This window comes from Bombus affinis, chromosome 3 (genome assembly GCF_024516045.1).
Source record: "Bombus affinis isolate iyBomAffi1 chromosome 3, iyBomAffi1.2, whole genome shotgun sequence".
NCBI lineage: Eukaryota > Metazoa > Arthropoda > Insecta > Hymenoptera > Apidae > Bombus > Bombus affinis.
The window spans coordinates 11,801,183-11,828,718 of NC_066346.1; the positions used below are offsets into that span (position 1 = coordinate 11,801,183).

Here is a 27,536-nt window from a genome sequence, read left to right on the forward strand (position 1 = left end):
CAGTTTCAAAACGTCACGAATATTCATAACTAAAAGGAATTTTTAATGAAATAAAAATGAATTCTGCCCAAGATGTTACTTAAAAAGCTTGTAATATCTTTTTCTTCTGATTTAATTTTCAATTAAAACTAATTATAAGAGCGAAGAACGATAATCTGAATTTTCACCTACGTCATGTTTTCTTACGCGTCCGGTGTTATGCTTCTTTTTATAACAATATGATATAATAATAATTAACAATAAAAAAGACGTATTATTATTCAAAGACACGATCTATTTTCTTATTATAATGTTATTTCCTCTTGTTGGACTTAACAGATACAGATCGAACATAGTTTGAGATCGTTCGACAGGTCAATGGATGAGGTTTTCGATGGTGTTCAGGTGCGCAAGAACTGCGAAGATCGGTCATCGAACTTCGACACGGTTTGCCAAGTCTGGGCTCAATTTACGTTCAGTTACGAAAGCAGCCGACGCTCGAACTTTGGATTTACATTCAAGTAAATTGGAATGCGGCATTCGGCGCGGAATGTACGGAGCATGCTGATAGTAAGGCGACGTGTTTTCGTGAGGAGAACGTTCCCGGTTATCGAACACCCTGGCGACGTTATCGATATGCTAACTGGCTCGAAACTGTCACATAATTTGTCTCCGCTCGTAGGAGCTGCGGTCAAGCTGGTTACTCGGAGTTTACACTTCCTTCTCTGTAGGGATGAATGAGTTGGCAGTATATACGCAGCTTTTTAGCTGCTGGTTTCTCTCATGTTTGAGATGTACATTGATTATAAGAATTTTACAAAATGCGCGTTATATGAAAAAATATTTAAAGGAAAATATTTGTTCCACTATTTAGTAGATGAAAGAAATTACTATTTGGATATGTTTTCTTTTATTTTTAATTATGTGTCAATTATGCTCCTGAAAATATGAATTTGATAAAAATCATACAATATAATCATGATACATATCAAAATATGACGAATGTCAGTATAATTACGTGACATGTTTCTTCTGCAATAGCGTTTCTAAATATTTTAAAAATGTCTAAAATTTTGTAATTGAGTGTGGTAGTGGATAAAGAAAAATATAGAAAATATGTTTCAGATGGACATTCTAGAGCTTTCTCAATTTTTGTTCAATTTCTCAAAAAGTCAAGGTTTTCATTTTATAAAGCTAAAAGTTTTATTACCATATTTAAAAGTTATTAATCCACTTTTTCGGATTGTATTAAATGTGTGAATAAATTACTAAGCAAATTATGAGAAAGTATTTCAAGTATGCGACGAGATGGAAGTTTCCATTTTCTGCAGCATATAATGATATAATACGATGATGAAGGTGGTTAATAAAGCGGAGAGAAACGTTTCATGAAGTGGGTCAATTGTCCAAGTATAAATTACGAAAAACCGATCGATCATCGAATTCGATTATACAATTAGTTGGACAACTTGGCTCCGTTCGCCACTTCAAACTTCCACCAACTTCTTCAAGCGAATCAAAGTGTACGTTCCATTTTAAGTTACGAAACTGTTTCCGAATACGGATCACCATTGATTATTGATTCTGGCTTACACTGCGTACTGAGAATATTAAGGGGAACACTAAATATTCTAACGGATTTCGTATTTAAATGCTTAAACCAATATTTCAAACAAGAACAAAAATTTAAGGAACAAATTTTTAAGACTTTTTTTAAATTCTATGTTCACTTTTCGATCAACTAATTTTTTTACCCAAACCTTATTACAATCAATTTCTAATTATCTTTAGCAACTGATATCACATTTATAGTTAATAAGTCACTCGTCTCAATTTTACTTTAAACAAAATAATTCCATTTGTTACAAGATTTACAAGTTCCAGAACGGAATTGTTGGAGATCGAAATAATTGACTTTTCAACTACGAAATAATGCATCAGGTCGTAATGAAATTCGTTTGAAAAATGATTGAGAATTGAGCGTAACGAAATTTGTCAAATATTCTACGGACACGAAATAATATAAAAAGGAAAAAAACATGTGAGAAAAACACGTATTCACTTTGAAATTAAAGTAAAAAAATATCGACATTGCTCGGCTGGCTGATCCGAATTCAGTGCATTAGATTTCAATTACGAGGAATCCATTGTAACAAGCCGTGATAAAAGCTGACGTTGTGCCGGGTATATGGGTAAACTGGTGCAAGAAAATTCTTTGAATTATATCTGGCTGACAAAGGGCTGAGAGTTCTTGGAACGTTGAATAGACGACCGGCCGTCGAATTTCATTCATATCGGAGACGCTTTTCACGAGTCGCATCTTTTTGTCGCTCGGGGTTGATCTTGATTTTGCATTAACGCGAATGAAAGTGGCTCGATACTCACGATGGCGAAACTTGCAATCCCGAGTCCATTGAAAATCCTGCCACGTCGCTGCAATGCGGTTTTCCCTGATAAATAAGCTATTACATCGGCTTGTCGTTTATGGACGAATCATAGTGTCGACGGGATCGTGAATAGCAATAAATGGACACAGCTCACTGATCTAACGGTTATTAGCGTCTAACTATTTCCCGGATCATCGACTTTGATACTATACGAAAATATTGTATAGTGAGAACATACATACTATCTTTGGAAGATTCATGTCTTTGAAATGTTGAACCAGAGTGCTGTTTTATTGAACGAATAATAAAAATAAACTAATTTTATCGCCATGAGAAATAGTAATATCTAGTACGATATCGAGATTTGAAGAGCGATATTAAATATGCGTCGTAAGTTTATTATATAGTCGGCGTAATAAATCAGTACAGCTAATATGCTACCCATCTGCAAACCTAAAACTACATATTTCGTAATACGCTATTTAGATGACCATTTATCCCTAAAACTGAATTTTAAAAAATCAATTCCATCTCTGACTCAATGACTACATCTCTTGTAATTCAGTTAATTTTATCGATACGAAAACTACACACTGCGTGATATTGCATAAATATTTACCAATATATTCACATATCCAGGGTTCTAAATAATTTTATCCGTAGCAATATCGAATTTCTATCTAGGAACCGGAGCCCGCCATGTCCGCAAGAAATCGCAATGGAAACTAATTCCAACGTGTAGTTGCAAAACAGCCGAAGCTAATCCCGAAATGAAAACGTCCCGTTGCGATCATGTCGTGCAATAGGATCGTAAGTTAGCAGGCGGTGCGGCGGTAGTTTCACGCTTAAATTAAGAGTGGAACGCGTGCGTGATGGAAATCGTTTTCACGCCGGCGCGTCCTCGCGAAAACCAAGCAAGGAAATTTAGATGGGATATAGCGCGTACAGGTTTATCGGAACCTACTTACGATTAGCCGGACGCGGCTTGCCAAACTTCGACCTAATAACTGGGAACACGCGAGGCCACCTAACCGTATAGAGATTATATCTTCATCGCGCTCTGTCCAAATGTTAAACGATTATTTTGTGGAATATTCATGAAGTGAAGAAAGTGAAAATCGAACACGTAGATAATGTGGTATTACTATCTTTCTATTCCTCTGTTGTATATTGGAATTCATTTTTAGTTGAATCTCGATGAGTTGTTCCTTTTTATTAATCATTGTAATTGAATCATTCGCGTGATGGTTTTATCTATTGCTGGAATTCTTTCTTTGACAGTCTCAATTGTTTTCTATTACTGACATTTTCATTTTGATACCTTGACATTGCTTTCCTACTGCTCGAATTTCTTGACTTTTCTTGTGGAATTCATCGTTCTTTTTGTTGCTAGAATTCCTTCTACATCTGTTACGCCGCGCAAGACAGCTGCACTCCATCCCGCGCGGCTTGACAGCCAACGATCTACGTGCCGTCCTTCGAACCCTCAATAGGCTCAAGGACCCACCATAAATTTGAAATCCTAACTGCATTGTTCGCACATAAGGTTTAAGTCAGTCTGTTTGCCCGAAAAGACTCTAATTCTAGAAGTGTTTTCGGCTGGTTTTTAGAAAGATCCGTGGGTTTACTACGCGCTCTTAAGAATTACGGAGAAAGCGGGTAGTGATCTAACGCAAAAGGCGGAGATTTACCTAACGAAAAATCCGGATTTTTTTCCATAAACAATGTCGCCCATGAACCGGTAGGAGGCATCTTCCTCCTATCTTCCTTCCCAACATTGGTCATAACCAATTGGCATCGCGGATCATTGCCCTCACTTTCCTAACTAAAAATGTAATCAACGAATCCGCGTTCTTCGTTCAAAGGGCACACCCATACCGAGCTTTCCTCCGTAATCACATCAGAACGAACTTCAAAGTCCCTATACCTCTCACAGTGCCCACAGGTCCGAGAGTTCCTACAACTCCCACAGTACCTACAGGTCCGAGAGTTCCTATAGCTCTTACAGTGCCTACAGGTCCGAGAGTTCCTACAGCTCTCACAGTACCTACAGGTCCGAGAATTCTGACGGCTCAAAGTGTCTCGCTAGTCAATCAATAATCCTTTTCTTCGTTACCTGTATCTTAATCAACGGCGTTACTAATTTGTGTGATTGTACAAAGTGTTGGAAATATATATTTTTATAACTCTGTGAATCACAGTGTTATACTACAACAACCACCCCTATTATCCTAACCGAAATAAGGGGATCGAACTATTCGCGGTGTCGATTATTACAATCGTAACGGGAATTTACGACTCCCGTTGACGCGTTTCCTCGCGACCGCGTCTCCCCGCGATAGCTCGAAAATACAACATCTTTACGTTACATGGCCTGTTACTGAAATTCTTTGTTTCATATTCTTGTCTTATCTTGTAGTTTTCTATTCGTCATTCTTGTGTTACATTTTATTTATAGAAATTTTTCTTTCTTCCTGTATCGTTTTTATATTGCGGAGATTACCTTATGCCACGTGACGTAATTTGATATATGGGGAGAATCGTGTACATACGTATTTTGAACAAGGAGAATCAGCGTCACTGATATCAGAAACTTTCTGTTGAAAGTTGAAGAAACGGTCGAAAAAACGAGTGCTGGTAGCAGATCGGAAGGCAAACGACATCACCGCGTATATTCTACCCCGATACCGCAATGCGATGGAAGCCACTCGAAGGAACTGGAGAAAAGAAACAGGTGCTCCTATGGGATCGAGATAAATTTCTCGTACCGAATGAAACATACAGAAAACTACATCGAGTGATTTCTGTGTGGCGACAAGTTGCCGATATTGCGTTGCAAAAGTGAGGAAGCGTTTCAAGCACGTTTGCCGAAAGGAAGGAAATTGAATATTAAGTTTTATCGACAGTCTCTACCAGGATCGTGAGTTTACCATCCTTTCAGGAAAAACGAAATTAAATCGATCGTCTTATGCGAGCATACTAAATATTGATGCATCGTATGAAAAAAAGCCTTCAACTTTATCAAATATTATATTCGCAAAAGGAATTCTTCGAACGAATGTTAATTTATTTCAATATAATTAATAAATCTTCCACTTAGTGATTATTCTACCAAATAAATAACTCAATTCTTTGGAACGCTGGCTAAGTAGGACGAATTACATTTTATATGCTTTATATTACGTTGTCCGAAAAGTGTCTTTCTTTCGCAAACATGTTTTTTACAACAATGCACCTTCATACAAACGTGAAACCAAGTCTGTGAAATGTCGCGGTGTTTATCTCAACAGAACGAAATGGATCGTACGTAATTCGACAAAATAATATAAAACAAAATACGTTGTGCGTCTATTATTTCCTCATAAAACGAAAGAAACTTTTCAGACCTATCTAATATTTATATATACAGAACTTTATATATAAGAACTACAACTTCCTAAGTTATCCCTACAAAGTTTGCCTCCCAAACGTTTTCAAATACCATAACAACCTAAATTCTTAAATTTTACTCAAATTCTATTCTCAATTCAAATCCACGATCCTAATAGCTATCACTCGAAACGTACTCGATCAGATCGAAACAAACGAGCATGAGACACGCGAGTCGCCTTGAGTCATACTGCGGAAGCTCTAGCAAACGTCCCACTACCCGCTCAATTAACCGGTAAGCCATTTCCTGTCCTTGTAATGGCGCGATTAATCCAGCAAACGTGTCAGAAAGAAGCGGCAGTCTGGTACAAAGAGGCGTGCAGAGTCAAAAGGGTTAACTGGCGTCGTGGCGTCGCTCACCAACAAAGAGGACGACACGTGCGTGTTGGTGAATGAGTAAACGACAGTCACGAGGGGAAAGTAGTGGAATACAACGGGGAATGCTTCACTCCGGAATGGCAATAGGCTGTACAAATTCACGATTAAAAAACTAGAGACAAATGAAAGCTTCCAGCTAAATGATATACAGTCGGAGATAAAAATATGTGGGTGGGTAGTGAAAGTGGATATCGATAAAGTTTCACTGAACTAGTACTTGTGTTATATACTTAAATTTTAGTTATTACATACGTTCATAGTTTATAGACTGCTTAGACAATAACTGAAATTAATATTTATATTTTTGTATGAACAAGTCGCATTTAACGAAACTTCATCGATAGTACTTTCATTTATTTCCATTTGTCCAGCGTGTACATTTATTTTTATCGCCGACTGTACATTCAGCTCGTTCGCGATTTCGTCTGGTTCTTCTTCCTTCGGTTGGCTATGTTCTCTTTTGTTTTCGAGCTATCTAGTGTCACTTATCGTAAAGAACCGATGTTCCACTGCAACTGCAATAATACCAACGCATAATTCTTGCTTTGTTGATGACCAGGAATTAGCTGGTTTGCAGGAACAATTGAAAGTGGTATTTTACGTTGCTCGTGTAATCCAGTGGAGAATGCTGACCTAGCAATATTTCGAAGGGTAATTGCGGGTATTGAATGGACTTTCAGAATGGCTTGAACTCGTTGCGTTTTAAAATAGTTTCAGGTGCATGATAGTTCTCTGAGGTATTTTCAGTTTGATATTTTTCTGTTTCTATTCGATGTAATTTCTGTAATGTAGTAACAAACGAGCTTGCCAACATATACGATTTCTCTGACTAATGCAAAGTATAGTTGTTTGGCTATTGATGTTTGTTCAAATTCATACTTTTGTGGATACTTTGTATATCTTGTACATCATGCGCGTTTCGTACGTTTCTATACATTTGTAAATTTTGTATAAATACCTGTAATCTAATAATTACGCTACTAGAATCATACATTTTAAATAATCTGGCTTCAACTTGAATTTTCTACAGATCATTCTTCATCAGATTGTAATAAAAAAATTATTTGACAGCCGTAAATGAGATGCCAATGATTCACGTCTTAATATCGGACAGACTAGATTCACTTTGTATCAAGATCAAGTTGTCTAAGTCATCGATGGTAAGGAAGAAAAACACCTGAAGATCCAAGAGAAAGAAATAAAAGAAGGTGCCGAGCCAGCAATAAATGAACGAAAAGGAATAAAAAAGAAGGATAACCGGCGGTTTGTAATTCATATTAAAATCTCAAAGAGCAAAGCAATCAGACGACTCGTGGCTTCGGCCCTTCTGGACTCCCGTGTCGAATTAAACTTACAGATCCGGGCAAATGGAGAAAGGAAGAGAAAACAGCCGAATGAAAGAAAAATATTGTATTTTTTATGAGAGTCACCACCCTTCGTTTTAGTTGGATTCTATCGAGCTAGAAGAGAAAGAGAGAGAGAGAGAGAGAGAGAGAGAGAGAGAGAGAGAGAGAGAGAGAGAGAGGGAGGGAGAGAATGAAAAAAAGAAAAAGAAGGGACGAGGACGGAAAAGGGTGTTGAACCACGGCAACGAAGAGGAGGAAAATATCGAGTCTGTTCTAGCAGGATCAAAGTTAAACGAATGCGTCCCGCGGAACACAAAGGATTTCCATGGCACTTTATTACACCGAAGCCGTGGTGACTTCGGTGGCGCGCGACCGGCTCTCTCTTTCGAGTTTTTGGCCCTTCCGTTTCAGCGTCGGTCGTTTCGCATGGTCGAGAGAGAATCTTAATGGAAATGTAAATTCGCGCAGCTAACACGTGCAACGGGGACTTTGGTCGATTCGTTTCGCCGCTTTCCTTTTTTTCCCTCCTTTCCCGTTCTTGTACTTTTTTTTTATTTTCTATATCCTCCTACTTTTTATCTCTTTATTCGCGCCAGCGGCCCTGATTGAAATTTTTCGTCCGGGAACGCGGTCGCGAACGGATACTTCACACACCACTTTCCACGATTTTTTTCGGGAATTCTATTTTCTACCGGCGAGGAACTCGTCCGATCCTACGTTCGATTTTAATTTAGCTTTTACAATTTTCGATTAAACGGCCGCTGGCCAGGGGAAACTCCGCTGATGGAATCTCGCCGGATCAGGAATTGGATCTTTCCGTTCAATGAAAGTGCTGTGTTATGCTTAAGTTTTTTTTGCAATGCTAGGTAATATCGTATGGAGAAGTCGGATGCGATCATGTGCCAAAACGTATGTGGTATTATTCGGCTATTAGCGTTTTAAGTTTTAACTCCTATCTTATAATATACAGATTACGGTCGCGATTTGACAAATACTGATTGAACTTGTAATAGTTTATTTCCGATTCCAATCTTGATCTCAATCAATAGCTGGAGATTGCTAAATATGGTTTATGAATGTATATTATTCAGAACAATTAGGGAGACGTTGATATAAATGCTTATATTATATTAATCAAGAAAACAAAAGGAAAGGAATTGAAAAACTATAGAACGAATTTCTTTGTATCTTTAAATAGTTGTAAACATTTTGTGTTCTTGTTCAGTGGAAAATTTGTTTATAAAAATCAAATTGATACAGAAAGCGGCCCTCTAATTTCATATGATTTCGTACATGTTTTTAATTATTAAAAGGAAATGTACAGAAATACAGAGAGTGATTGTAAAAGCTAAAGCAATATGTAAAATGATCTACGAGTTATTTTGAGTATATGATGTTTTAATATTTTACATCAAACACGGTGTTATTACAGCGAATAGCTAACAACCAGTCACCGTGTCAGTAGAAAAGTCGCAAAGGTGGGAAATAATGATGTGCTGCCTTAAAACCACACACTGACCCAGCAAATAAAACATCAAACGTAAACTGGTACTTACGGTTTTGCAACGCAATCGCAATTCGCAACTCGCTAGGACAGCTCGAGACAATAAAAAAACTCCTGACGCGACGAGACGCGCGTGTCCTTTTTACGAGTGCCACAATGTCGTGGAAATGCCAACGATAAAAGCTTTTGATGATTCCATATCTCTCGAGTCTGAGAAACAGTTAGATCGAGACGAATTTTTGCGACATCGAAATTTTTATATTCACACGACCCGCGAGATACTCACATTTTTGGACCAAAAACCATCGAAGGACACTTCATGAAGATATTTCTCCTGAGACTTGTTACAGAAGTAATCTGTATAGAAAGATTTCATCCATGTTACAAATTTTCTTCCATTAAAATATTGTAGAACGAATCTTTTATATATAGTGGTTCGCAAAAATGTTTCAGTATATTTATATTGTATCTATGCATATTTCGTTTTCGAGGTAACTTGCTTGTTTCTGTTTTATAATATAATACATTTAGTTTAAAATATGTAAATTGGTTGCTTCGTTTTTACACGAAATTGCAATGATCACTATTCTAATTTCGATTATCGGCGATGACATTCCTGCATAAAATGTCAACGCCGAATAAGCCGGAATAAATATCAAAATTTGAATAAATATTTATATAGGGCGATATTTAAATATGCTAATAATAGCAATAAGCATACAAATTTGGCAAAATATTTACGACAAATAATATGTAAATGTAACCGACGATAATATGCAGATACAGGTCAACGACAAGAAATGAACTGTCGGAAAAATAAATAGGATACAAAACAGGCCGTATACGTTATTCCTATTATTCTCTATTCGTTTCGATATCTGTTTCGATAGAAATTTCGAGGTTTTCCCGATAAATCTGATTCATATAGAATAAAAGTTTTATGAATGTTTTAAAGTGAACTAACCGACAGTATTTTGTCAGCAGCGTGCGTCAAACCGGAATCCTGTGGAATTCCAGTTCGTCGAATTTATCCGTACCGAGCAATCCTATCATCGGCTAGACTAAAGCTTCGATGCTTATGGCATTTAATCTCAAATACCTTTCCTATGATGTTTGTATGCTGATTCCGTAAATCAAAGGCTAATCGGTTGACCCACATACGATATGGCTCTCTTCTACAGAGGTAAGCAACCATCGAATGCGGAAATGAACGCAAACAGGGAAATACCGACGCGTTCATTATCCTTCATCATTTAGCACGAACATTTTTGAACGGTGAAATTCATCTCATGTAGAGAATTATGAAGATCGTTTGATGGAAAAATTGTGAATTACGGATTGAAAGATGAGTCTGTTACATTTTTGTTATGTTATGTTTTTATATTATATTTTAATACTGGAAAATTATAGAACGTTGACTCTTTCATGACTTTTTCGTCATATTCCATAGAATGTTTAATGCTTGTTTAGTGGTCCAAGTTTTTATACAATTTATGTATAAGAATAGTATCCTGACAGCGCCTCATTTCTCAGAATTTTATTTAAAGATATTAGGTCATCCCATAAGTTCGTGCCGAATTTTGTGTGTCTATTTATGACATTTCATGTGTCGATTTATAAACGGCGATAAGGGACCAATGCACTTGAAAAATGGGAAGAAGTTGTACAACGAGAGGGGGATTACATTTTTTCATGAAACTGAAAGGTATGTAAACAATCTTAACATATATAACCGCTCGAAAAACGGAACGAACTTATGGGATGACCTAATATTTATTAACTAAATATATTGTATAGGAACGAAATAGTTCTATTTGCCAGAAGTGTGCTCTATTTAAACACGAATATCTTCAACAATATTTTTAACAACTGTCCGAATTTCTTCGTATCTTTAAAAAAACAGAAATTTCATTTCTCCCGATATGCATGGAAATTGCACGTTTCTTTCGTTGGTTCCATTACGAAAATATTGTATATAAACGAAAATTGTGTAGCTTAAAAGCTGCACTGTGCACACATTGTTCCATTTCGTACTTTCGATACTTTTGACAACAGTTTCCAACGTAGATGGTTTTCCATTTGGTCGGGAAATAAATGTTCACACGAGAACATAGGAGGAGGGATTATTTTCGTGCAGATTAAATTTTCTACCGTATTTGTTGTTTCGTTTGCTATTCGAATTGTTATTTCACGATATTCGAAGTTTCTTCGTGTAAATGAAAATACGGGAAATAATTATTCTAATAATTAATGTATATCAGAAATACATACGGCACAGGAAGTTTGCATTTTGTTTAATTTCATTCTTTTACAACGATCTCTATTTGTTTTTGATCCCGAAAAAAAAACATTTAGCTTCGATTGTAAAGCGGAAATAAAATGAAAAACAAACTGGTATCACGTCCTGATAAAATATTATATTTTCATTTAAAATAAAACAAAATACGCGTCGTTCATTGTTTGCATTCCACCTTTTGATTTTTGAACAGAGGGGATCCATGTAGCTGATTTATCGTTTCTTATTCAGTGTGTACTATTTCTTCATATTCGTGAAAATATGAGAGAATGTTAATTGATAAATAGTACCATGAATAAGAGCATTTCGAGCATTGATTTCCATTTAGTTCCGTAACATGTAAAAGAAACTTCACTACTGTTTCTTCATTTCTTCGTTTCTTCATTTAATAAATTAAAAAAATACGAAACGATTTTTGTCTTCTGACAAAGTAATACTTTTGAAAATTTCTTTTACATCAATAAATTATTCGTTTGATACCAACAAGTTTTTTGTTTGAAACATTTCTTTATAGAAGTATCAGGACCACATGCTAATAATAAATGAATAAAAAATATTCTGTATGATGCTAATCAATGGTAAGCGACCACACACGATACTAATTTATAAAGCATCTGCAATTCCAATTACGTGAACACTGTGCTCTAATTCTTGATCATCTAGACATGTAATCAAAAGTTCTTGTGCTCAAGGTATGGTAACAGTTTACCCGAACAATCGAAACAGATATATAGATAGCAATTTATCGGACCGACCGCAATCAATTTCCCTCATTTGTCCGGTTAATTATCTGTCTATTGTATAATTGCACTGTAATTGCTGGTTTCTTGTAATCGTAACATAATTCCACGTAATTATACAGAACTTCGGTTTTACTTTCGTTCTTACTTGGTTTAATAGATACAGCCATGCTCTGTGGCTCATGGCGAGCCTGTTAACGAAGCGACAAGAGCTTGCTTTTGTTTTCACCCATGCGTGAACTATTAAAAGTCAGTGAACCTTATGTTGGATAGTAAGAATGCCAGATCTCTGTCAATGATAACGCCTATTGTTTCTTTGTCACAAACGCGAAAATATGGGTGGTTGGCTTAAAGGAGTTGAATTCTTGCATTTTTATTGCAATTAAGTCGAAGGAAGTATTTTAATTCATTAAGCACTGGCCATGCATCAGTAACACATTTCATTTACAATCTTTTTTAGTTCATTCACATTATTGAATTTTATCTTTTAACATCGTAATTCTTGTAAGGAAATTCCAATGATTTCGTCACCATTTCTTTCTTCAAACAGGAAAACTTTATCAGAATTCATTAGATCGTGCTAATGATGCGAGTATTTTTATGGCTAGTGTCACGGGTTAAATTAACATCAGCAGCGAAAGTTGTGCCATGTCTTTGCGAGCTATTAGCCACGTTCTTACCATATAGTTGGAAGGTCTTGCAAGATGTACAATTGAGACGACAAGTGCGATAATGGGGCCCATGACGCCAGGCCTCGTTAAGCTTTAGGTTTATTAGGAGAATTGTTGAACTTCTAACAGGACGTCTCTTAACGTAAGCGATATATTTCTACATGTTTCTTAATTCTTAACTCAGACATGAGAAGTATTCTCATAATTTCATTTTCAAGTAATACAGTAAGCTGAAATCTTGTGCAGATTATATAATCTTTGGTAATCTTTGTACCAATTTATTAATTTCGTTTGGTTCGGACGAATTTGATTTAATAATTTATTACTCGCTTTGGAAATAAATTATTAGTAAGTATTAGGATGCATACTGGTAAAGAGATTTAGAATTGTTTCAATTTAAGTAATCTCAATAATCCGAATGAGATTTAAATGGCTCAGTAATCTTCAACTAGATCGAGTTTTATAACTATCGGTTATAAATCCAGATTAAAATTTTTTATTAGAGTACCACAAATTCTACCAAGGAATAATTCATTACAACTAGTTAAGAAATACGGTAGAAGTTTACGAATGTTGACTAGATTTATGGTACACGCTAATAACGGAACATTATACGAATTTTATATGTTTATAGTATACATCACAAATTTCGTAGCAAGTTTAATATGACAGGTACAGAAGAACAGAGTTTAGTGCGTGCTATGGTGAGACGTAGACAGCAGATTTTATTTCTGGCAATAAAATTGACTTCACACGTAGAGTATAAAAATTGAACAGGATCACAGCCCAATAATAAAATTTATATCCTACGTTTTGGTTATAAAAGATTCGGATTCTCTACTCCTTGGAAATATTCTGAACTATTAAAATTTTAGAGTAGAATTTACGTAGCAAATAAGCACATTACTTACTCTGTCTTTTTAGTAGACTTTCAGCCAATTTGTTCTTCTGATAATCACTCTTAGTCAATATTAGCATCTGTTCCTAGTCTTAAACGTGATATTACGATGACATAACAACTCACTGGCGTAAGCTACAAGACTTTCCTACGTTTCGTTATCCTTAGAAATGTATTTACCTAATCTTAACCCTGCTGTTCTTCTCACTTCTCTTTTACATCTGTATTTTTTAAAATACCTTCCTTTCAAATTTTATAATACTTTCTCTATGAATAGTGTAGAATACACAAAAAATAGTAACATTTGATATACTGAACACTAAAACCAAATATTTACAAACTATCCATATTTTAATAATATGCGATGAAATATAATTTTCATATTGTGCCATACAGATTCGACGAAAACAGCACTGTTGAAAGATGTTAAGAGTACAAAGAAAATGAAACACAGAAATCCCAACAGTTCATTATTCTTCATAATAGAAGATAATAGATTTGAGCGTCGAAAGAATCGAAGATGATAACGATGATTTTCTATTATGTAGCTAGAATGAATACCTTGCAGATAGTATAGCATTGTACGATGGCGAATTTTCAAACGAAAAGTTCCATTACGAGTGCAGCTTGTGCAAACGGACCCATGGACAACGCTGGCTAGCATTAAACTTTCATTTTCCACGCGCATCGAGCAACAATGCGAAAGAGGGAAAACTTCTTTGTAAGGTACTCCATTCACAAAGGAAACTGAAGGCACAATGGGCCACGAAGGTACAGGCGCACGAAAGTGCGCCAAATGCGAAATGCCAAAGTATTTTCTGTTCCGAAGAACCTCGTAAATGTTGATAAGATTTGTTGAGGAAACGCGTGGATTTACCTAAGGAGGTATTGTGTTATATACAAGCGCTCTTTTCTATAGGTTGTCTTAATTTATGTGCTTTCCATAAAACATGATGTACAAACTGGTATATAAATGAAATATCGTTATGACTCACTTATTTCCTCAAGAAAGCGATGAAATTGACGAGAAGTTAAGAAAGTTTGTCCAATACATATCCCTTTTATATACATGTCTATTGCCCAATAAATATAGTTACTAAATTTTACACTTGTGCACTATCATGCACAAAAATTTCTTATGAACGAATTTGTCTCTTCTTTTCTAAAACAATTCTCATAAAAATCAACAAGCTTATCAAGTGTACTCAATAAATTCACATAAAATCAAATTCAAAAATACAACAAACCTATTTCATACCACTTGCCTGCTACAATCGTTTATTTTATCCAGACTGTGTACAAATGCAATAAATCATCGCGAGATCAGAGTAAAAAGCGACCATCAGTCACGGTAAAAATTCAATCGAGCAAAGAGCTCGATACAATTTTTCAATGGAGTCAAAGCTGGCGAGAAATTCGAGATAACAAGCAAGTTTCTGAAACTTCGCTGAGAGAACTGTCGCGAGACGGATTACGCGCTCGCCAGTGGCCGAACAATTCTTGGAAATGGATCCAGCGAGCGTCGGAGAAGGCCCCATCGGAGAATCACGGTGTTTGATCGCGATGTGTAAACTTGGGACAGAAATACGACAGTCGAGAGGACCGCGATGTGTGCTGAGTCATGAGTATCAGGACTACCGAGCTCCCCGGTGGACCAGCTCAGCAACTGGGCTTTGATATCCTAACCGTTGCTCGCTGTCGCGTTGTTCTAACCCTCTTTGGATAAGTTACACGCGAAACTACAGTCAGTTATAAAATGTTACACGCGAAATCACAGTCAGTTTACACGCACTTCTGAAATATAAAATGTTCTAGTAAAATCGTTAGTTATACAAATTTGATACATTACGGCAGATATTGTTAAAATGTAACGCAATTTATTCGCTTATCTGTTACGTTTACGTGATAAAAATAGTAGGTTTAATATTAATATGTTAATATTTCCTAGTTCTCTCCTCCTGCATAAATATCAATAATGCCTTGCTGTTTCCTTGACGTTGAAAAAATTAAAAATTCTGCAATCTATGATATAATTTTATGCTCAGATTTTTGAGAGTTAAATATTAAAAATTATGCAATTCCTTTTAGAAATATATTAATAATAATTGTATTCATATGTAAGAATCTGAATAAATAATTTTATGGCAAAAGTAAATACTTACGTTTTTAGATTTTTTGGTATGTCTAGATTTTCGTGACTGACGTCACGATTTTGACGAAAAGAAAGAATATTGCAAGAGAAATGCAGACGGAGAATGTCAGGTTAGGTTAGGTTAGCTAATGTTTGTAACAAATATCATGCAATTTTTATATATATTTCCAGATTGGTCCAAATGTTATCAATATAAGAGTCGCGTCCTATTACAGCGTTAATGAAATTTTAAAAATAATACTTTTAAGAGTTGAGAAATTAATCGAGTTGAATAATTCATGTAATTTAAATAGAATATATACCACGACGATACTTTTATGACATACTGATACTCTTATTAAGGAATGTATGCAATTTAAAGTTCATAACCTACATCAAATACCAAAGTCTTATTAAAAATAAAAAATACTCTAAAATGTTTACGCAGACATTTTGTAATCGAGGTTAAATTTTCATTAAAGTTACGTTTGAAACTTCTTTATACATTCCCATATATAATTACATAAATTAATATATCGAGCTATGTAAGCAAACGTTATGTATAATATAACTAACGATTTATAAACGCAGAATATTACATGGTACAGTTTATATATGATAAGAAATTAATTACATGTAAATAAACATCTTCCGAAAAAAATGAATTAATAAAACTACACATTACGTGTCACACTTGCCAAAACTAAACATTTCATTCTGTGTCAACGTACGAAATTCACGCACTTCTGATGTTTTCTTCGGAAAATGTCGAACATGGCCGAAGATATACGAAATCACTCGTGTATGTGAAAACCGGCTCCTACCGGCAGAGTTCGCAACGTACAACGCTTTGAGTGGACGTTCCGTATCATATTAATTCTTTTATGCGCAATTCGTTTGTAATTTAGTGCAAATAAAGTGTAAAAATCAAGACTGTGCAATCAATTAAGATCTTCTATCCACGACAGCGTTCTTTATGTAAGTGTTGTTCATGTATCTTACTTGTATGTCGTATTATATATGAATTTCGATTACATGCATCAATTATACGTATTGTACAATATTCGAGAACGAGAACAGTGTTTCGCAGAATGTAAATATTATTGATTCTATTTCGAAGTGAAACTTGTGAACTCTATTGACGGTTTCAATCGTGCCTCGATTTTCGTGTGAATTAATCGTTTTATTGTTTCGTTATTATAAAGTAAAATATAGGTTAGTGAGCAGTAGCAAACGTTAAATGTCAAGTGTATTACTGTTAAATATAACCTATTAGTAACTGCAAGTATGTTACGGAAGTAGAACTATATCATCGTAATTGTTACGCAAATATTAGGATTTGTAATATAAATCTGATCTAAATTGAAGATTATTAAAATTTTGATCGTTTAGCCTTCTAATAAATATAATACAATATAATAAAATGGAAAAGAATTCAGACTGAAAAATGTAGATAATAATTATTTTCCTATTGTCAAATTTTATTGCATTACTTGTATCAGACACACACAAAGATGTTTATAGGTAATAATAATTAATAATAATTATTAATATTGTGTTACAATTACTGTGTTACACATAACAATATTTAAGAAGGTATTTCAATGAAATTTATAGTAATATAACGATTTACTGGAGTCTCTTTCGTGTTCCCTCTCATGTTACATTACCGAAAGATTAAAACATTCTAATTACGATAAACTCTTCCTCCATTTTCACTTAACTACATCGAATCATCAAAATACAGATTTCTCTACCAAAACTACTACTTCCAACGATCATAATTCCATTCATACGCAATCAAGTTTCGAGTTTCCGTGCATCAGGAAACTTAATATCGAGTCTTTCCCCTATCTTCGATCAAAATTACCGATTCACCTTACCGCAACAACCACCCCTTTCACCTACTCTCACTACTACTATCTCACACAGTCGCGTGTCGCGTGTCGCGTGCCAAAGAGGACCGGATAACGCGTTCGACAGTCACGCAGTGGTTGCTTCTTTTAATCACGAACCTAAAAAGGGGCCATCGATTTTTCACATTTCCCCGAGAGACACGCCCGTCTCGCGTGTCTACCCATCGAAGCATCGTCAAATCAAAGCCCCTCTAGTGTGGACTTAAAAAAAAAAGAGAGAGAGAAGAGAAAAAAAACAGAGGAGAACTGGCTTAATCACTTGGTCGTTTGTCGCCTTCGTTTAACCCTCGAATGCTATGAAAAAGAGGGTGGCTTTTTCGACGACGCGTCGAAGCTTTTTAGCAGGATGTCACGCGTCCTCGTTCCACATGAGCTTGTAGCAGCTGTTACGCGCATTCATCATTCCACTGATATCCCTACGTATTATCCTCCCACGGAGTATTTGCAAAACAGCCCCTTTAAACAGATTTCGCTCCTGGATAGCGGTGGTCGGCGTTTTCAAGCCAGGAAAGCAATGCGATCGTGGAGTTCAGCGAACCACCCCTGTGGTAAATATTACGGATTGCCGGAACTCTGTCGGCTGCGACTCATTACCCGATGCCTTCGTTCTTTCGACATGCAAGAACGTTAATTAACGATGCGCGTTTTTGCGCGAAGCAAGATCAACTCCATGAAAGTTTGCGCTTTATGGTTAGGGTGAAGTTTGTATGTTTTTTGAAATTGTCGCGGTTGTAGTGGCTGTTCTTTACTTTGGGATGGGAGTTTGTATAATTTACAGAAATTGAATTTTTAAGGTAATAAGGATAAGGAGATGAATGACGAAGGAGTTAATAAACGAAGAACATTAATTAATCAAGTTCAACTTTATAGTTAGGGCGAACAAAGTTTGTTAAAGTTGTTGCAGCGTTTGGAGTTGTTTTGTGGTCTAGGGAATCCGTTGTGTAATTTAATGGAGTTAGGTTTTTAAGTTAATATAATCAAAGACAATGATAATGGACGAATTAATGAACGATAATGAACGGAGAATTAGTTAATTAAAATCAACTATGAAATGCTTTTTCATTTGTATACACAGATTCGATCTCATTAGATGAAATATTCCTAAGCACAGTAATTCAACTCATTTATTACAATTTACTACGAAGACAGCTTTTACATAATACATTAACGTGGTTATAAACTTTCAGTTCGACGAAATGAAATTAGCACCCTCGATAAAACAACGATTCCACGAGCGAACGAATGAATCATCCATTAAAGTACCCGACGCATCAAGTAGACGAGCAAAAACCTATCTCGACAGGAGAATCTCTTCTTCGAACCATCTCCTTGCCCACCTTTACTCGACATCAAAGGGTTCACGAATTCCGGAAATGCGCTTCTCCAAGGATCCCCAGGCGCTCGCTCGAAATTAGCGCGGATTCGTCGGCGTGGTGACGTTGGGAAACGCCTGGGTAATATAACTTTTGCTCGTAAACGGAAGACAAAGATAGAGAGAGAGAGAGAGAGAGAAACTCAATGTAGGAAGAGTGGGAAACAGAGAGGGATAAAGGTATTTGCAGACAAATCAGTCGAGTTCTCTCGCAACGTTAAGCCTGCAGAATCTATCTAATTTAGGGTCATATTGGGAGGCATGCAAGATATACCGATGGCGTGTAGGGGAGATTTGGCCCGAGGATCAAACCACTAATCCTTGCGTAGTAATCGATGATTTCCGCCCCTAAATTGTTCCTTCCTCCATGGGGCCATAGACCAGGATGAACGAAGCTTAAACGGGGGAACCGCGTTGTCGGCGCTTTTGTTCTTCTAAAAGCGGCGGTAGCGACAACGATATAATTATTTTGATTATTATTGGAGACGGTCGTCGAGTTACCTGTTTATATTGTGATTGCAAAGAGGTGGGTATTAGAGGTTGATTATTGCGTTGATAATTGGTACTTTGGATCAGCGAGATTTTTAGGTAATTATGAGGATATTATGATATTCCTGAAATATTATTTAAAATATAAATATTGTTTTCAGTTGAAAAGTAAATTCTGCAATTATGAAAATTATTAATAGTGGCTATAGGTTCCGCGTACCGAGTACCGAATATAAATTCCAATACTTGCATCGAAAGTGTTACGTGTATTTAATGATCGGGTACCTACAACAATTCTCTATTTCATCTTAATAATACAAGATATACAAGTGAAGTGATTAGGATAATAGCAAAAAGTGATCATTCCCATCTCAGCACAAGAGACAGTTTGGTAATTCATGTGACATCGCGACTATCTTGAGATATCTAACGCTAATGAAACGCCCTGGGCCAATAGGAAATTGCGCCTTGGTAAACATTAATAAACTTACACACGCGTCACATTTACTGACATATCGAGGTATAGTGGAATGTGTACATAGTTCCTAATTTCAATAGTAACTTGTTTCATTAAGGAAATGTAACAAAAGTTCAGAAATTTGATTCGTCTTATACCATAAAATTTCTGAAGAAAACTTAAGAGCTCGTATAACTTAAAATAAAGAGAATAGAAGTGATGAATATTATCAAATATTATAATTTAAGTAAATATGATATTACAATTAATCGATATTATAGTATTTAGAAAATCATCGCGCAATAAATGTTTCGCTTCCTTAAAATTTGTAAATTCCAATATATGATAAGAGATTTCAATTCCAAATTATTAAAAATGCTCCAGGAAGATTGGAATTTTAGAAAATTGATGTGGTAAGGGACCTTCTGAATTCTTCATTCTGTTCAAAATATTATTTCATTTATGAGTTCTTTTGAGTACAAAAATCAACGAATGTTTCAACTCTATTGTACAATAATACAAAAAACAATTAAACCAATGTTTCGCGTTTCACATTTTTAACAATTGAAGAATATAAATTGTGCTATCTTTTTCACAAGATTATCTATATTTACAATACTTGCAATGGCAGTATAATGTTTTGTATTATCTTACAGTAATCATTAAGTAGAAATACCAAAATTATACCACACTCCTCGAAGGAATTAACTTCATATTTAATTTCAAGAAACTCGTCAGCCATATAATCGTTCGATAAAAAAGCAGATGTGGTAAAGATATCACAATCGAGCGGAACAAATCTGTTTCGTTCGATAACTGATTAATACGCGGCACCACGGGAGCAAACCGGAAATCCTCTTATACAAAGATTACGCTGGGACGAATTTAAGGCGGCAACTAATCACATAATACTTGCCGCGTGGTTTTAAGAAGATTAACGTTCCAAGGATATATGCCGTTCGGCAAATTCTCCTTTATTTATGCTCGCGGTGTTCAAACCACGGTCAGAAACGCAAGCGCGCGAATAATTTTCGGAGGTAACTTTCGTACAAGAGAGAGTATGGATTCCGGAATGCATATTTTATTCGATAACTTCGTAATACCCGCGATACAACCGGTTGCCGTCCGTAAATCCACTGCTTCCGCCGCTTCCATCCGAACGAATTTAAAGCAGCAACTAATCGCGTAATACTTGGCTTAGTTTTAAGGAGATTAATGTTTCGAGGTTGCGTGCCCCTTCGTTCCGTTCCTCTGCATTCCTCATATTTTCTTCTGTTCTATCTGTGTCTTGTTTTGTTGTTTGGTACCGAAAAAGATGGATAAGTATTGTTCGTTATATACGGCGGCACGTGAAAGTATTCAAACACTCGTAAAAACCTTTTACGAATATATTATGTGCGTTATACTAAGCATTTTGAAATTTCGTTAACTCTATGTTGATGGGATTTAGAACAAACATAAAATGTGTATATATTTAGAACAAACATAAATATGCATATAATGCAAATATATATTTTGCAAAGATCACGAAAGTATTTAAACAGTCAAGTATTTATTACATCGACAAGTTTCAATAGAACCATTCTTAACATTTATTGTATCTTTAAGAAGGTCATTCTCGCTGTTCTACGAAATATATGCGTTTGTCATGAATGTCTTGTAACTTCTACATATATTTTCAGTTTGGCTTAGAATCTTGTCAACATCATCATGATGGCCGTATCCCATTACAGTGGCATTGAAAAATGCAACTACACGTCCTGCTTAAATTATACACTATACTTTTGCAGGAACTCATCGATGGATTCTTTCATATTCTACAAAAACTTCTTTCCGAGAAAAATCGTTTTAAACTACCTCTAACCGATGAATCCACTTTAAGTGGTACAAGTTGCAACGTACCCCTTTATCTTCATCATAGCTTTCAAGATGTCAAAACGATCTGCAATATATGTACAAGTTACCTTCCCAGAATGCTTGTTCGGCTTAAAAACTTCCATCAGGGGAATAACAAAAATGTCTCGACATGTACAGCGTGTCTTGGTGAGTTAACAAAGTTTTAAAAGAGATCAGAATTGCCGGGTTGCCTGGCTCTTCGTTACCGCGTCCTTCTTTTTCCCTGCGAGACACACCCTTTCCTTTCCGCTTCCATTAACCCTCTCCACTTTGCCGATCCCTTCGTTGTTTCTCCGTTTCTTCGTTTGCTCGCGCGCGATAAAGGCTCGCGTAATTATACACGGCCACGAATCAATCCGTTCGAAACGTCACAGCCGTACGATTACAGAATAATAACAGTGCCGGCTGTTCGTTATCGCGCCACGGCTGGGTTTAATGCAACCTGCCACGTGAACGAACGAATTCCTGATAAAACGGGGTCGACGTGTTACTTTTGAGGGAACGAACCCATTTATCTTTTCGCGGGACCGACTAGTCCTGAGTATCCGAGAGAACTGCTTTATATCTGACGATGCTTCCGGAATCGCGATCGCGATCTCGATGCTTTATCCGATACGATCTGCTTAAACCTTCGTCCGTGTTGTGCCTCCTGTAGGAAAAACGCCTGACTATGAGACTGGTCATGAACGCTTTGAACGTATTTCACGTAACGAGAACGAGGAAATGCGTAATCTCTGGTAAGTTAGGTTGCTGGATTAGCAAGTGAAAATTATTTCCGGAGACGATACCTGAAACATTTGTATTATAGTGTTTGGAAATGTCACGTAGTATTTTTTAGAAATGACTGTTTCAACGGATGAAAGACGATCTCTGTAGATACATACTCGTGTGTCATATAAAAATGTAATGGTTAACAGAACTTGGTAATATCCAATCTGACATTAATAATACTCAGCGCATAATATTAAAAATGCTCTTGCTTTAATTCTTTAACATGTACGTTGCGTTTTAACGATTTACTATTTCATTGAATATTTGTTGTCGTCTTCACATCTGGCGAAGAATATTGTATCGTCATGATAAATACGTATATGGTATCATGACCGAGTAACATTTTTACAGTTTTTTCAAGTAATGATCGATAAAGTGAAGCTAAATGCAAAGATATTTATTTGTATTATTTATTTATAGAAAAACTATATCGTATCTGGGTAAAGGAAGTAAGATTCCAATTACAGAAACAGTAACATTTTCTTCAAATTTCTTTACATTTGAAAATTGTATATTTCAAACGGAGAAACCTTCATTTCTTCCAAATTTCATCGAATCATTTAGGATTGTACCCGGATGACGAGCCGCGGGATTCACGGGAGCCCATAAACGATCAATTGCGATCAATTTCAACGGGATTAACTTTCGACTAGACGAGAAAAAAGAATCCATAAATTCCCTTAAGAGGTCTCTGTGAACTTTCCGCTTGAACACACCGTCGAGTCGTCGTTAAGCCATCGAAGTTCGCTGCTCCAGACCAAAAAGCGAGAACCGAGCTAAGGAAGGAACGAAGGAGGAGAAGAACTCGAGAAAACGAATTGCTAAGGTGGACGTCGACGGGGCCAAATCCGATGGGGTCGTTATGGACGTATGGAGTCAGTGCCCCGATGAAACGTGGTGGTAGCCACAAGGTCTTGGGTGTCCTTAGACATGAAATCGCTCGTCGAGAAAAGTAGCCTGCAGAAGATCTCTGAATTTTTTGATAAATTGCGAAGAATAACACGAAAAATGTGTCTTTTTCAACGCTACATGTAACAGAATGGTCAAAATGATCAATTCATAATTTTTCATAGAAATTTTATGGATTTTTGACGATACATTTCTTGGGACTTAAATAGTTTTTTTTTTTTTTTTTTTTTTTTGAAAATGGACAACTAAGGCTTTGAATTAGGTTCACTCGCATTAGATATTTTTCATTTTGATCTCCTCGGTTCGAATTTTATGCTTTAGTCGATAGTTTTAGTGTTACATATCGGTATTATGTTTTCAGAAGTTTCTGAAAGATGGCCTAATCAATCGAAAAATTTTAGGAACATCTCTAGCCTAACGCAGCCTCACGTATACACTCGAAAAGTTCTGTAGAAACTTTTTTAGAAAACAATATATCGTTATGAAAAAGTTCAATCCTCAAGAATATCGTTTAAGTAGATCGGTACAATTTCACATCACATTTAGAAAGAATTAGAAACGTTTCATTTCCGAGAAACTAGTTAGCAGAGACCGTCTCATTATCTAAAATGCCTCAAATGACCCGGACTCTTAAGTCCCTTCTAAATTTTCCACCTACAATAGGATAAATTATCACGAGTGCACTCTCATCACGCGAAATGCGTTACTCTTCTGTCTGCTCGTTGAAACAGGAAAAAGTTGGTAACCAGACGCGAAATAAGAAGAAAGATGTACCAGCCTGTACCGCTTTGCTAAATTTCTGCAAAAGTGTCGCTCTCAAAGAATTTCACGAAATTTTCGTGGAGGTATTTTTGAAAGTAAATTACCATTGTGATAATTATCTTGATAAAAAGAACTCTTTACTCGACGGTTTAATAATCCAGGCTTAAGACAGATTAAGCGACGGCAAACCATTAATTTGAAATTATAACCGACGTTTTAATTGGTTGTAAAACGAAGCGCGATATTTTATTTTGGAGAATGTAATAAGTTTTTACCATTTCAAATATTTCCTAAAATTTTCCTCCATATATTTGAAGCACTCAAGTAGCAAAATTGAGAATATACACTAGAAACAAAAACTTATACTTCTGTTGATTCGAGCATCTGCATCGTATATCACTCACACGCTATGAATTTTCAGCATACATTTACAAATTTAAAGGAAAAATAAATGGTGAAAAATACATTGAAATAGTGAAATTTATCCCTCTAAAAAGATCGTTCTCTGTTTCTTTGACACTTCATCGTTTATCGTCGCAACTCTTCGATTATCAATTAAAGGAAAAAATGCCTATAATCTCGAGTGTATAGAATATAAATTCGTAGGAAACAATGTGAGCTACCAAAAAGAAGCTAAGTGACAATCAGAGAACGCGATCGAAGAAATATCGATCGAACGGAAAGACAAACACTGAGGTCGATTATGAGAAAGTTCAAAGAGCAGGAGAAGAAAAGTTTAATGCAGAAAAGCAGCAAGTGGGTCAAAGTGGCGGATGGAGACAGAGAAACGAAAAGACAAAGAGATAAAACGGGCAGGCAGAAGAAGCTGAAGAAGAAACGAATGAACAACAGAGAAGCAGAAAAAGCGGGTAAAAGGACGATCGTGAGTGGAATAAAAAGGTATCGTCAAAAAAGAAGGAACGTCTGGCAGGGTAATGGAGAAAGGAAGCGGTAGAAGAAAAAAGAATAATGAAGTTTCAACTTTGAAGAAAAGAAAAAATGGCAGGAGTCATGGGGTGCTACATGCACGGGGATAAATCGACTGTGTACCGATTTCACAACGTGCAGTTATTTCGCAAAAGAAGAGAGACAAAAGCTGAAACAACCATTACACGGACGTTATTGCACTGAATGGTTCGTTTTCGTGCTGGAGAGGATGGACGGTAATCGAAACATCGTTGGTCACTGTTTTTTTGTTTTTTATCTTTCTTTTCTATTCGACCGGTCCTGTATTCGCAAGAATCACCTGTTTGTTTAACACTTTTTCTTCTTCTTTTTTAATTACTAATTCCTCTTTTTTATTTATATGTAATTTATTTCAGTCTATCTTTTCTATCTTTTTGTTGGCCGCATTTAGGTCGTCCCAGGACGAATTCGTTTCGAAAGGTCCACTAGATGCGTTCGATCGACCCGCGGGGACTGATGTACGCGAATCGATGATAGCGATGATGACCCAGTGTTTTTAATAAAGTTCCGGATAGATGCACCTGTCAGATCGCTATGAATCAAAGGGATCTATTCTTTTAGCGTACTGACAGCAACTGATGGAAAAGCATGTGTTTTTTGTTTTTCGACCACTGATCAACGGAAAAAATGGAAATTAAATTGTGTATCTTAACGCGTATCTCCTATCGAGTATATAAAGTAGAATGATATAAGCCACATAAAATAATAATCATTTATTTATTTTTTTATGTCCTGGCAACAAATAAAAATACATTGTAAAAGTTAAAAATCCATCAAATTCAATAAACATCACCCATTCTTACACAATTTGCTAAAAACAATTTGCACTCTTGCCAAAAGCACTCTACCGAGCACGATTTTATCGAAACTCCATATGGACGAAACAGAGGAAAAATAACTCACGAAAGTTCAGAACGGATCACCATTTGTCTAAATAAAAATTACATATAGCAGAAAAGATATAAACTATCCAAAAATTATCACCACTTATGTAATCAATTATTACGTACGAACTATATATATATATTTAAACATTGTTCTCACATTTGCTACAAACAATTTGCACAACTCTAGAAACACTTCATCGGGCGCAGTTTTACCGAAACCTCTTCATACCAAGGAAACAGAGGAAAAACAGTCCACGTAAAAAGGAAAAAAAGACCACAAAGGACAAGTGACAAGTGTTTACTGGGAGTTGGTCCTTTATTCCGTTTGGAAAGCGTTTCGCTGACTCGCGAAACTGTTTGTTCTGGCGTTCGGCGAAATATCTCGAGTTGAAGACGCAAAGAAAGAAACAATCTCGATCGGTGTTTTGAGAACGCCGAAAGCAGCATACCGCGAGAGAATTCACTCTCTTTCTCTCTCTTTCTCTCTCTCTCTCTCTCTCTCTCTCTCTCTCTTCCTCTCTCTCCATCTGTCGTCAGAAAAAACATCCCTCGATTTGCCTGTTCGCGGCCTCTCTTTCTTTTTTTTTTTTGCTAACCGTGCAAACAATGGGGACGTACGCATGTGATAAGCTCAAACAGAGGGAACTCGAGTCAGCGTACGAGCTACTTTCGTTTACGTTGTTTCGATGGGACTTACGGTCGGGGTTCGGCTTTTGCCACGTGCCTCCAGAACCGGTTCCACTCCTTTCGAGGGAATCTCGTTCTTCACGAGGTTGGAGGTCCTTCTTTCGCGGCTCTCCGTTGAAAAAATACTCGAGTGTATCCCGTTTCCGAGCAAACCACCCCTTGATTCGATCTTTCGTCGCTTCTCGACCGGCCTCCTTTTCTCTGCCAGGCGAGACAATCCGAAGAGGGTTGTTAAACATCGTTCGTCTATTTGGCGGACGAATGTTTTCTCAGATTTTTTAGAGGTATACGCACGGTTTGTAGAGCTTGTTTGATGTTTGGTCATTCGTTGGACCGATGAGATTCTTAGCGAAAGAAAGGATCAAACGCGGCCGTCGAGTGGGATTTGTGCGTATGTTTGACAGTCATATGTTGTTCTCAAACTCTGGGATGTTCCTTCCTCGGTAAATACTTTATGTGTGGTGTATGGTAATTGTTGGATGATTTAAGAAATTGACGAAGAATTTAGCGAAGAAAAATATATATGATGACAGTGTCTTAGTAGAACGCTAATAACATTTCAAAGAGTTTTATGCAACGCATATTTATAAAAATTTTCTACAGCTTGATGTTCTATTCTCGAATTCTGTATGGATTACTTGTAGATTTTTTAAGGGTTTCTTTTC

At 36.3% G+C, this 27,536-nt stretch overlaps 1 protein-coding gene and 1 long non-coding RNA gene across 2 annotated transcripts in view; one reads left to right on the top strand and one right to left on the bottom strand.

The window, feature by feature from the left end:
- LOC126914738 (mannosyl-oligosaccharide alpha-1,2-mannosidase IA-like) overlaps window positions 1-27,536 on the bottom strand; it is a 588,982-nt gene that overhangs the window by 120,194 nt on the left and 441,252 nt on the right. The window lies entirely within an intron of this gene.
- On the top strand, window positions 16,596-20,586 carry LOC126914905 (uncharacterized). The gene is made up of 3 exons (XR_007709925.1): window positions 16,596-16,737; window positions 18,863-19,227; window positions 19,293-20,586. It is a non-coding gene; the product is annotated as an uncharacterized LOC126914905 (long non-coding RNA).